The 12333-nt window shown below is 45.6% G+C and overlaps 1 pseudogene; it reads right to left on the bottom strand.

Annotated features, from left to right (window-relative positions):
• Positions 1-7067: 7067 nt before the first annotated feature.
• LOC100964238 lies at positions 7068-8810 on the bottom strand (annotated as a pseudogene).
• Positions 8811-12333: the final 3523 nt, after the last annotated feature.

Below are 12333 nucleotides of genomic sequence, written 5' to 3' on the forward strand. Positions count from 1 at the left end.
TTTTAGCTAGGTGCCCATAGTATTTTTGAGACAGAGTCTCACTTTGTCACCCTCAGTAGAGTGCCATGGCATCACAGCTGAACAGCATCCTCAAACTCCTGGGCTCAAGCAATTCTCTTGCCTCAGCCTCCCAACTATCTGGGACTACAGGCGCCTGCCACAATGCCCGGCTATTTTTAGAGATGAGTCTTGCTCTGGCTCAGGCTGGTCTCAAACTCGTGAGCTCAGGTGCCTAGCTCGCCTCGGCCTCCCAGAGTGCTGGGATTATAGGCATGAGCCACCGTGCCTGGCATTGCACATAGTATCTTGACTAGAAATATAATGGAAAGAAAACAAATATGTTTAATAAAGAGCAACTGAGATAATGTTTGGATTATATGTAACAGATAATAAAAAAAGAACTTCCAGAATAGATTTCTGTGGAACTTCCACACATTAGAAGAAGACAAATAAGTCAATAGAAAAATAAGCACAATATAGGCTATCCATGTCACAACAAACATCTAGAAAACAAAAGAATTACTTTAGCAATCAGGGAAATATAAATTAATATACGTCAAGAAATGGTAACTGGGATATGTATTGCTGAACATCGCCACCTATGGGACCTTGTACAATCTAAAGAATAGGCCTATGGAGACAAAGAGGTGATAAATGAGAACATTAAAGATTGTAAAGACTCAAGAGTAAGATACTAAAAATATGTAAATGAAAATAAACTGGCCCAACAAAAATGTGGCTGAGCTCAATAGGTCACACCTATAATCCTAGCACTTTGGGAGGCCAAGGGGGGAGGATCACATGAGGCCAGGAGTTTAAAACCAGCCTGGGCAACAAGTGAGAATCCTACTACAAAAAGAAACAAAATAAGCTGAGCCTGAGGGCGCACACCTGTAGTCCCAGCTACCTGGGGGGCTGAGGCAGGAGTTTGAGATTGCTGTGAGCTAGCGGGATGCCACTGCACTCGAGCCTGGTGACAAAATAAGACCCTGTCTCAAATAAAACCCAGAAAACTGTGACCCGGGTTTAAACATCATCAAATCCTGATGAAATAAATGTAGGATGTGGTCTGGATAAAAGATACATGAAGTTTTCCAGGTGAAAATGGATATTCTGAGGTATTGTAGCTTCTGAAAGATGGAGTAAGTGGTGTGGGAAATGGTATAATATTGGGAGACAGAGGAGTGGAATCAGAGGTAGACGGCTCGGTGTCCTGATTTTCTTTCTTCTGATCCAGATTCAAAGAGAAATCCCGCTTCTGTTGTTGTTTTCAGTCTCTTCCTTCCACAAAGCAGCAGACGGTATGGCTCCAAGCAAGATGGGAAGGCTAGCCGGCTGCACCTGACCTGATGGTCCTTATTCTGGATCTGTTTTACTTAAACCCAGGAGCACGGTGACATGTCGAGCTCTCCTTTCTGCTAAGTTTGCAGCCCTGGCTCTGCAGGCACGAAGTATATTCCTGTGGGCCTGTGGCTCTTGTCACATCATGTTCCTTTTCCATCATGTCTTTCAAAATGCCTTTGTTATTTTAAGATCATCTTCCATATTAATAGAAGATTGGCATTAAATTTTTTTTTTTCATTTTTACTTGGGTTCTTTTTTTTTTTTTTTTTTTGAGACAGAGCCTCAAGCTATCCCCCTGGGTAGAGTGCCATGGCATCACGCTCACAGCAACCTCCAACTCCTGGGCTCAAGCGAGTCTCCTGCCTCTGCCTCCCAAGTAGCTGGGACCACAGGCGCCCACCACAATGCCTGGCCATTTTTTAGTTGCAGCCATCATTGTTGTCTGGCGGGCCCGGGCTGGGGATTCGAACCTGCCACCTTAGGTGTATGCGGCTGGTGCCTTAGCCACTTGAGCCACAGGCGCCGAGCCTTTTACTTGGGTTCTTAAAACCAGTAGACTTACTCCTACTTGGGATTTTGTGTTACATTGTTTTCAAACTTTTTATTTCAGAATAATTACAGCCTGATAAGAAGTTGCAGCTTCCTCGTAATGACAACATCTTACATGCCACTAGTACTTTATCCAGACCGGGAAATCGATGTTGGCACATTTACTTTAGATTTTCATCAAGAAAATTACACAAACTTGGGACAACAGGGTGAGATCATCATGGAAAAGGAGAAAGAAGAAGAGGATGTGTATGTCTGTGTGTGTTTCTCGTATTAGCTGTTCCTCCATGGGTCACTATCGTCAGCAAGGTGATGGTATTTTGCAATCTTTGCTATTCTTTAGCAAAGAGCACAGTCACCTTATCTGTCTTTCAAGTAACCTGGCTCACAAGGCAGGTTCATTCCTAGGAGACGAGGGAATCCTCTGTCAGGTGACTGGCTAATATTGCAACCTCCCTTGGGACTGCAGTGCAGTCTAAGAAACTTCTAGACTTCACACACCCCTCCTTCCCTCTCTCCTGCACTCAAGGATCCACCTGCATCTGGGTCTGATGATCCTCAGCCTCTCCTGAGCCCGCCCTATTTTCTGTTGCAGATGTTTCCCTTGATAAATTTCTTGCACATTTAATTCTGTCTTGGTGTCTCCTTCTTGGAAAGACTCAGACTAACAGATATTGGTGATCTTCAAACATTACAGTCATGTGTGAGAACAGAAAAGACTGTTCCATTCTCCTCCTAATCATTACAAACCCAGATCTTATTTCCTCCTTATCTCCTCTAGCTCACAAAGTAAGACTTCACGGACTATCTTGAGCTGACCTTGAGCTGCCAGTGGCTGCGGGAAGACCTATTACCCTAAGTGCAGCCTGAGTCTTGGTGTCCGGCTGAATATCTGTGATCCCGGGCATGAGATGATGTCTTAGAGAGCATGTGTCAGCCATTTCACTGGTTTCAACCCCAGGGCTTCTTTCTGGATAGTCTCTTTAGTTCTTCCCAGGGGAACATGCACAGACTCCTGGGAAATTCAGTGTAGTCCTATCCTTTCTCCTTTACCTGCCTCAGCCTGGTAGCCTCCCCTAAAGGTGATACACACACACATACACACACACACACACACAAACAAGAAATGGATGATGCCTGTGAATAGCCTGTCCAGAAAGACATGCCCAGAGGTAATAGGAGTGGGATGACCATGCCACACACAGCACTCTGTCCCTCCTCTCCCTGCCCCATCCTCTCTATATCAAAGCTCTTCTCTCATGTCCCGGAAGTCACCTTCCGGAGCTGACAGAGAGGAGAAGAGACCCAGCATTCATTATAAATGACATATCTTTCAAGCTACTTTATGGCTAGCTATTTTAATCCTATGTTACAGATGAAGATGCTAGAGCTTGGAAAGGGTAAATAAGTGGCCCAAGGTCACACAGCTCATAATAAGGAGAGGCGTGAGTAGAACCCAGGGGTACCGGATTCCAAAGCCTCTATTCTTTCCATGGTATCACTATCCTTCTCCCACCATCAACTGCTGATAGATGGGAAGAAAGGAGGTGCTAGAAATAGAAGAGTGAAGGGGAGGATGTGGTTGAATGTGGCAGACACTGCTGAAGCCCAGCCTGTCTCCTCTCAGTTCGACCTTGAGCTCATAGTCCCCTGATAAGCCCACGCTTCCTGTCTCTCAGACCCACAGCACTTCCAGGCAAGGGAGAGCTCTCAGCCAGTGTGTGCAAAAGCTCAAAGCAGGGGAGTCAGTGCCCGGGGGGCAGACATATTTCCTCCCAGATAAACAACTCCCTCCCTTTGTCCCTCTTTGGACAGGACAATTCTGAGTCATGTTCCACATGGCTCCTCTAAGGTGCCCAGTGAGCACCCAGCACCTGCGAACTTGCTCCCAGGAGCAACCCACTCATCAGTGTTCCCTATTGGTTCTCTTTCCTTCCACGTGTCCTTTCCCTCTTCCCTCCCAGTGCTTCCTGGGATCGCCCCCCAGGGAGATGACTGGCATCTAAGTCATTGCCCAGAGTGACTTTGGGCCAAACTACAGCTCTGAGCTTTGATTTCTAAGAAACATTAGCATAATTCTTATTTCTTGTAGTTCCCTTTTGTTTACTGGCATCAGGGCCTTCTATAGTGTGACCCCCAATCTGCCCTCCCCCTTAGACTCCCCTTTTCCTCCTCCCAGGAATCCTGTCCTCCAGCCACACTAGGGCCTCTGTTTTCAGACACACCCTGGCCGTTCATTTGCTCAGGCAGCTCCTCTCCCAGTAGCTCCCCAATCTGGTAGGTGTGGGACCTCAACTCTGATACTCAACTACTAGATAGTGTGCTGTTTGACATGTTATGCTAGTTAGGGTATTACTCACCCAGTGCTATAGACTGTAAACCCCGAATTTCAGTGGCTTTGCACAGTGGGAGTTTCTTTCTTTCTCACATGAAGTCAAATGAGGGTCCAGAAAAGTTCCTGTCACCCTGTGGTTCCCTCATCTCCTAGAACCTTGGGATCTTCTGCCTATTCTTCTGCGAGGGCAGAGAGTCATAAAAAATCACATGACCCCATCTTCAGGGGCCAGGTTTAAAAACAGCACACAGTACTTTTTCCATAGGCACCATTGACCAGAACCCAGTCACATGCCCCATGAAAGCTGCATGGGATGCTGGGAAATGTAGTCTAGCTAGGATGCCCAGGGAAAGAAAGTGTCTATTTTATTTATTTATTTATTTATTTTTTGAGACAGGGCCTCAAGCTGTCGCCCTGGGTAGAATGCCATGGCATCACGGCTCACAGCAACCTCCAACTCCTAGGCTCAAGCGAGTCTCCTGCCTCAGCCTCCCAAGTAGCTGGGACTACAGGCGCCCGCCACAATGCCTGGCTATTTTTTGGTTGCAGCCATCCTTGTTGTTTGGCGGGCCGGGCTGATTTGAACCTGCCACCTTAGGTGTATGTGGCTGGCGCCTTAGCCACTTGAGCCACAGGCGCCGAGCCGAAAGTGTCTATTTTAAACCTTTTCTCTTCCTGTTGTTTGCCATTTTAAAAAAATTGTGGTGGTAGATAAATTCATTTCACCTGCAGAAGTGGTTTGGCAATAGATTTTCTTTCTCAATATCAACAATTCAGGCCCCTATTCTTTTCTCATTAGCTCATATTTTCCAAGATCTGACCCAGGGTTAAAGGAATTTTGAAAAAAATTGGAAGGGAAGGCGTGGCATTTCTTGTGATTTAACAAATCTTAAACTGAAAAAAATTTTCTCTAATCTCATTTAAATAATAACCTCGGATGTGTTGAGTAAGCAAATATTCTTGTGTTTTCTTGCTCTTGATCTTGGTAGAAGTCTGTAGCAGACACGGCTGGTGAACTGCCCGCAGCCCTTGGAACTTGTGATGTGCCCTGGATGACTTTCAATTGCTGGAGTGCACCTCTGTGTCTGAGGACTGTTTTTTCAGAACTGCAAAAGACAGTCTGCCTGCTGCCATGCTGAAATGCTAAGGAACTCCTCTGGGAGCAGTTCTTAACCAGTGATGCTTGGGCAATTGATTTACATACCCTGGTTCCCTTGTCTCTTGGGTGGGATAATTCTGTCTGTGTTTTGTGCCACTTGCTATAAGCTTAACTCCAGCTCCCACCACAGTAGCCACCTTGACAGTGGAGAATTTATTGCTCACATTCTCTCTCTGTATTACTTCTCTGTTTCCCTATGACTCCTTCCTACACTTGATCAAATAAACTCTTTGCATTCAATTCTTAGTCTCAGGGTCTGCTTCTGGGAAAACTGTGAGGTTGAGACATGAGAGGGCAAACTAAGCAGTTTCGGGCAATTATGTGCAGAACTGAACTTCTTTCTTGTCTGAGTACACGGAGTCCAACACGGAGCTGAATTTACTGTTGCTTTCACATCCGTCAGGACCATCATTCACACCTTTCCCTCTTGGATGCTGGACTACAGCTGTGCGATCACAGCTCCCTGCAACCTCAAATTCCTGGACTCAACCTGCCCTCTTGCCTCAGCTGCCTGAGTAGCTGACACTACAGCCAGCTAATTAAAAGAAAATTATTTTTGGCTGAGACAGGGTCTTGCTGTGCTGCCCAGGCTGGTCTCTTTTGTGCTCAAATGATCCTCTCATCTCTGCCTCTCAAAGAGTGGTACCTGAAGGCATGAGACACTGTACCAGGCCTGATACATGCCTGGCTGAATGAACCTTGAGGATTGTATCAGTTTGCTAAGTTTCCCACAACAAAATGCCACAGACTAGGTGGAGGCTGGGTGTGCAAGAAGGTGCCAGCAAGCTTTGCTTCTCCTGAGGCCATCCTCTTGGCTTACAGGTGGTTTTCTTCTCTCTGTGTACTTCTCTGATCCTTTTTCTAGGCACATGTATCCCTGGCATCTCTCAGTGGGTCCAAAGCTCCCCTTTTTATAAGAATAGCAGTTAGACTGAATTGCCTGAAGGGCTCATCATTTTTTTTTCCAGTTTTTAAAAGGAAGATTTATTTAACAAGTTTCACTTAGTATAATATATCCAAATGGAAATCACAATACAAGGAAAGTTTTAAATCAAAGCCTCAGAATTTTATACAAACAACACGACCAAACTCCTAAAGTATTGGCATTACATCTCAAAATTGTCCCAGATCTTTAAAAAAAAAAAAAAAAGTAAAAGTGTACACTCAACGTGCCTTAAAGGATGTTAAACCAAAAAGCTAGAATTAACAAACATGCCAAATGTTTTCACTTTGATTCGTAAACACAGCTCCTATATTTTAGTTTTACAGAAAAGCATGTTTCTCAACATGCATCCAAAGTTTTCAATGTCTTGTGGCTATAAGAGCAACATTTAATATAAGTGAAACTGCTTTAACCTAAATACGCTTACTGCTTAGGTACTCTCACTCCTACAATGTAACTAACTTGAGGAAAGCTGAAAATTGTTTTAACAGTTATGGTCAATACTGAACTTTGTTACTATGTCCTATATGAATGTTTCAGTGTTCAAAATTACTGAGCTTGAAGTTGTAAAACAATCTTGACTTTCACTTTACAGTAAGTGTGAATCACAAACTTGTAATGCAAAACTGTTAAACTTAATTTTGTTTTCTTAAAAAAGGAGAAAGACAAAGAAAGAGAGAGAGAGAGAAAGAAAGAGAAAGTTAGTTGACCAAGAGTGATCAATTATATTTCCCGTTTATACCAATCATACTGGATATACTAGACATCCCTCCCATTCTATTCGACTCCCATAAATGCACAGCTTTTATTTCTGTAGTAGCTGTTTACTGCTCCTTATCAACCTAAGCAAGGTTTGACTGATAGTCACTGGAGTTTTCCTGCAGAACTTGGTCATACCCACTCATACTGCTCTGACCACCATAACCACCTCCGTAACCACCACTCAGCAGCTGGCTAGCAGGACCCCTATAACTAGACTGGTTGGATAAGCCCATCCCTGCGATCATTTAACTACCATAAGCACCACCACTTGCCCCCGCTGTAGAATTCAAAAAGAGTTCTACATAGCTGTGATCGTTCGCCCCTCCACTTGTTCCTGCTGTAGAATTTAAGAAGAGCTCCACATATCTGTGTTGCATATTAGCTTTGTCTTTTGCCATAACTGCCACGGCATCTTCATGAGTAGCAAATTCAACATCTGCCTCGCCAGTAACTCTGCCATCGGGTCCAATTTCAATGTGTACTCTCATGGGGTTAAGAGGCGAGAAGAAATTATAAATATCATTCTTGGTGGCTCGGTAAGGTAACCCCCTCATGTGTACACAGTGCCCTGTGGTGCTTTGGAAACTGGACCCATCATCTCCGTATCTATGATAAGATATTCATGAAAAACAGTAATTGAGGTCTCTTCCAAATCTATCAGACCCAAAGCCATATCCATCATTATAACCACCATAGTCTTCATAGCCTCCATACCCTCCACCACAGGCACCTCGCCTCATCCTTTCAAACCCAGCTCCCCTACCAATGCTATTATACCCTCTGCCAGCCCCTGGCCTATCATAGGGACCTGGCCGCTGCACAGCCATAAGCTTTTGAGGGGGATCATAGTGGGTTCGGACTTCAGCTCGACTACTCTTAGATTTCAATGTACCTGTGTCCTATTCCTTCCTTGTGTTTCTTTTTTTTTTTTCTTTTTTGAGACAGAGCCTCAAGCTGTCCCCCTGGGTAGAGTGCTGTGGCATTACAGCTCACAGCAACCTCCAACTACTGGGCTCAAGCGAGTCTCTTGCCTCTGCCTCCCAAGTAGCTGGGACCACAGGCGCCCACCACAACGCCCGGCTATTTTTTGGTTACAGCCATCATTGTTGTTTGGCGGGTCCGGGCTGGGGATTCGAACCGGCCACCTTAGGTGTATGTGGCTGGCGCCTTAGCCCGTTGAGCTATAGGCGCCGAGCCCTTCCTTGTGTTTCTTTAAGGCCTTCTCAGCTATCTCCTGCAAAGCAAATTGCACAAAAGCCTCCCCTGTGCTTTGCCCCTGAAAGTCCACTGGCGGTGTCATCCCATTTGGCACAATTTCCAACCCTGAAAAGAACTGAACAATCTCTTCCTTGCTACAGCCAAATGGGAGTCCCCTAAGCCGGCGAAGCCATCATTGGCAGTATCAGGACTATTCGGACCTGTATGCTTCAACACCAAATCCATTTCAACACTGTTGGACTTGAATACTTCAACATATCTGTGTCCCATGGTTTCTCTGTCCTTCTTCAAAGCCATTTGCACTTCATCTTCGGATTCAAGTTCAACAAATCGTTCACCACTTGGTCTTCCTTCTCTGGTGTAGATGAAATGAATACCTGACGTGCCATTTTGGATTTTGCAATCAGAGAAGAAGTGCATCACTTCATCAGCTTAGCGGGACCAGGGTAGGCCCCGACCTTCACCACAAAACCGTCCCTGCCTTCTGTGCTCAGCATCATGGTGAATGTTGGGTTCTTGATGGCAAGCTTGGCTTAATGGATTGTGGTGTGGCTCTATTGATGCCAGGTAATTTTCCTCCTCCTTCCCTCAAACCAGAACTACTTCTGCTCACATAAGTGATTGATCATGTCTGCAGGGCCCATCATTTTTTTTTGGAGACGGAGCCTCAAGCTATCCCCCTGGGTAGAGTGCCATGGCATCACAGCTCACAGCAACCTCCAACTCCTGGGCTCGAGCGAGTCTCCTGCCTCAGCCTCCCAAGTAGCTGGGACTACAGGCACCCGCCACAACGCCTGGCCATTTTTTTGTTGCAACCATCATTGTTGTTTGGCAGGCCCGGGCTGGGGATTCGAACCCACCACCTTAGGTGTATGTGGCTGGTGCCTTAGCCGCTTGAGCCACAGGCGCTGAGCCTGCAGGGCCCATCTTAACTCACTTTAACATAATCACCTCTTTAAAGACCCCATCTCTAAGTGCACATTCAGAGGTACTGGGAGTTACGGCTTCAACATATGAATTTGGGGGGAACGCAGTGTAGCCTATAACAAGGACATTATATGACTTTTTTTTTTGATAGACAATTTCACTCAGTTGCCCTGGGGTTGAGAGCTGTGGTGTTATTGCTCAGAGCAACCTCGCACTCCTGGGCTCAAATAATCATCTTGCCTCAGCCTCCCTAATATCCGGGACTATAGGCACCCACCACAATGCCTCCTGGCTATTTTTAGAGAGAGGGTCTCGCTCTAGCTCAGGCTGATCTCCAACTTGTGAGCTCAAGTGATCTGCCTGCCTCGGCCTCTCAGAGTGCTAGGATTACAGGCATGAGCCACCTCGCCAGACCTAAGGACATTGCCTTAATAAACCAGTCACAAAAAAACAAATACTGTGTGATCCCACTTAGATGAGATACTTAGAGTTGTCACATTCACAGAAACAGAAAATAGACAGGTTATGGCTGTGGCTAGGGTCAGGGAGAATAGAGAACTGTTTAATAGTGTAGTGTTTCAGTTTTGTAAGATAAATGAGTTCTTTGTGTAACATGTGAATATACTAGACACTACCGAAATGTATGTACACTTGGCAACGGTTAAGATGTGTTTTTTACCATAATTAAAAAAAGAATAGTATATAATGATCGTTCCACCTCTGTATCTCCTTTCTGGGTGGCATCATCATCACCGTCATCACTGCACTGTCAACACACAAAAGATCCAGGTACCTTCAGGATTACGCCTTTCAAAGTATCAGAAGAGGTCCCCCCAACACAATAAGACTTACCTGACTTTCCCAAACCTACTCTTCTTAATCCTCCCCTTGTCCTGGTGGAGTTTATTACTCTTTGCCCAAGGGATCAAGTAAAAAAAAATTAGTCATCCTACTCTCTGTTCTATCCAAACCACTCCTCCCAACTTCAAAAATCTGCCTCTTTTTTTTTGCCAGGGGTGGGGGAAAGAACAGAGTCTCACTTTGTCACCTTGGATAGAGTGCCGTGGAGTCATAGCTTACAGCAACCTGAAACTCGTGGGCTTGAGCAATCCCCTTGCCTCAGCCTCCTGAGTAGATGGGACTACAGGCATCTGCCACAACACCTGGCTAATTTTTCTATTTTTATTTATTTAGTTATTTATTTTTTAGAGACAGAGTCTCATTTTGTTGCCCTTGGTAGAGTGCTGTAGCATCACAGCTCACAGCAACCTCCAGCTCTTGGGCTTAGGCGATTCTCTTGCCTCAGCCTCCCGAGTAGCTGGGACTACAGGTGCCCACCACAACACCCAGCTATCTTGCCACAACACCCAGCTATTTTTTTTGTTGTTGTTGTTGCTGATTCTGGCAGGGGACAGGTTTGAATCCACCACCCTCAGTATATGGGGCTGGTGCCCTACTCACTGAGCCACAGGTGCCCCCCCCTAATTTTTCTATTTTTAGTAGAGATGAGGTTTCACTCCTGCTCAGGCTGTCTCAAACACCTGAGCTCAGGCAATCCACCTGCCTCGGCCTCCCAGAATGTTAGGATTACAGGTGTGAACCACTGGCCAAGTCTGCTTCTTAATTGAATGCCTCTGGGCTCTGGTGACGCTCCATCACAACTCTCTTGTTCACACCCTGTTTCTGCCTGGTTTACTTAGCGATTGCCTCTCTGTCACCAGTTTTCTGCTCAGGGTGTGTGTGGGGGGCACTTTCCTAATCCACCTTTTGAACTTCTGACAGCTGCAGATCACCCTGTTTAAATTTCTTCCAAACCTCTGCAGGATAAATTGTGAAGAAGGCCTGCCTGGGTTTGCCTCCCCAAACACCCTTTCTTCCCTGCCGCAGAGCAGAGAGCTCGCCGCCCTCTGTCTCCACATCCCCTCACTCTCTTCCCCTAACTACCCAGCTGGGCTCCTGCCCATCCTCCAGGCCTGTCACAGGTGTGCCCTCTTCCCTGGGCCAGCAGTCTTGCCCACCTCTGTCTGTATAATCTTGCTCCGGGTGGCTGATGTCATCTTATTTGGTGGCCTTTCCCGTTACGCTGAGCACTTCAGCGAGCCTGTGCCCTGCCTTCAGGCTGTGCTTATTCATTGAGCTGCCACTTACTGGGAGTCCCTGTGCCAGATCTTTCTGCCTTATCACCAGTGTTGAGAAAAGCATTTGTCATGTAGTGAAGAACTTAATGTTATTGAATTAAACTTTAAATCCTTTAGGTTTAATTCACATTTTCTTTGTGGCACCTGCAAAGTATCAGGTGCCACCACCCATAAGAATTTGGAATCTAATGAGAAGAGGACAGAAAGCAAACAGTGCCTGAACCCCAATAATGCCTCACGGGGATGAGACCAGCGGAGGGGCTGGGACAAGGGAAACAGGAGCGCCAGAGTATTAGTGGGAATTCAAACAGCAAATGTGTGGTCTGTGTTTAAACGCTCTCTCTTATGTCACTGAAAAATAAATCTAAAATGCACTCACATAAATGAGAATCTTTATTGAAAAAGAGGGGCCATCAACTGGACTCCAACTTGGCCTGGGGAGACTGTTTTCTGCTTCCCTCAAATTCTGCTCTGGCTCTCCGGCATGGATACTTCAGGGGACAGAAAGAAGGATCATTTGATTTGATTGTGGAATTGCCTGACTATTGACCAATATTAATTAAGTCTCTATGTCCTGACCTCATCAAAGTTATCTCCCCATTTATAATGAATTCCCACTTATTCTTGAGAATATATCTCCTACTGCTCACGGAGCCACAGTCTTAGTCCCTCACCCTGGATGAATATCATGGTGGAGACTCTGCCAAATAGAGACAAGACTCTGAGAAAAAGATCTACCTCCAAGACTAACAATCACTGGGAGGTGGTTTTCAGCATGGGCTTTAGAGGGTCTGTTTAATAGCTGCACAACCTGGGAGACTCACATTGCATGCTTCAGTTTTCTCATTTTTAATTCAGGCTGAAAACAGTATTAGAGTTGTTTGAGGATTAAATGAACAAGGTATGTCCAGCCCTTAGCATTGTACAGGCTCATAGTAAGTGCTATGTAAAAGTTAGC

This window comes from Otolemur garnettii, unplaced genomic scaffold, assembly GCF_000181295.1.
Source record: "Otolemur garnettii isolate 467f Iridium unplaced genomic scaffold, OtoGar3 scaffold00028, whole genome shotgun sequence".
Taxonomy (NCBI): Eukaryota; Metazoa; Chordata; class Mammalia; order Primates; family Galagidae; genus Otolemur; species Otolemur garnettii.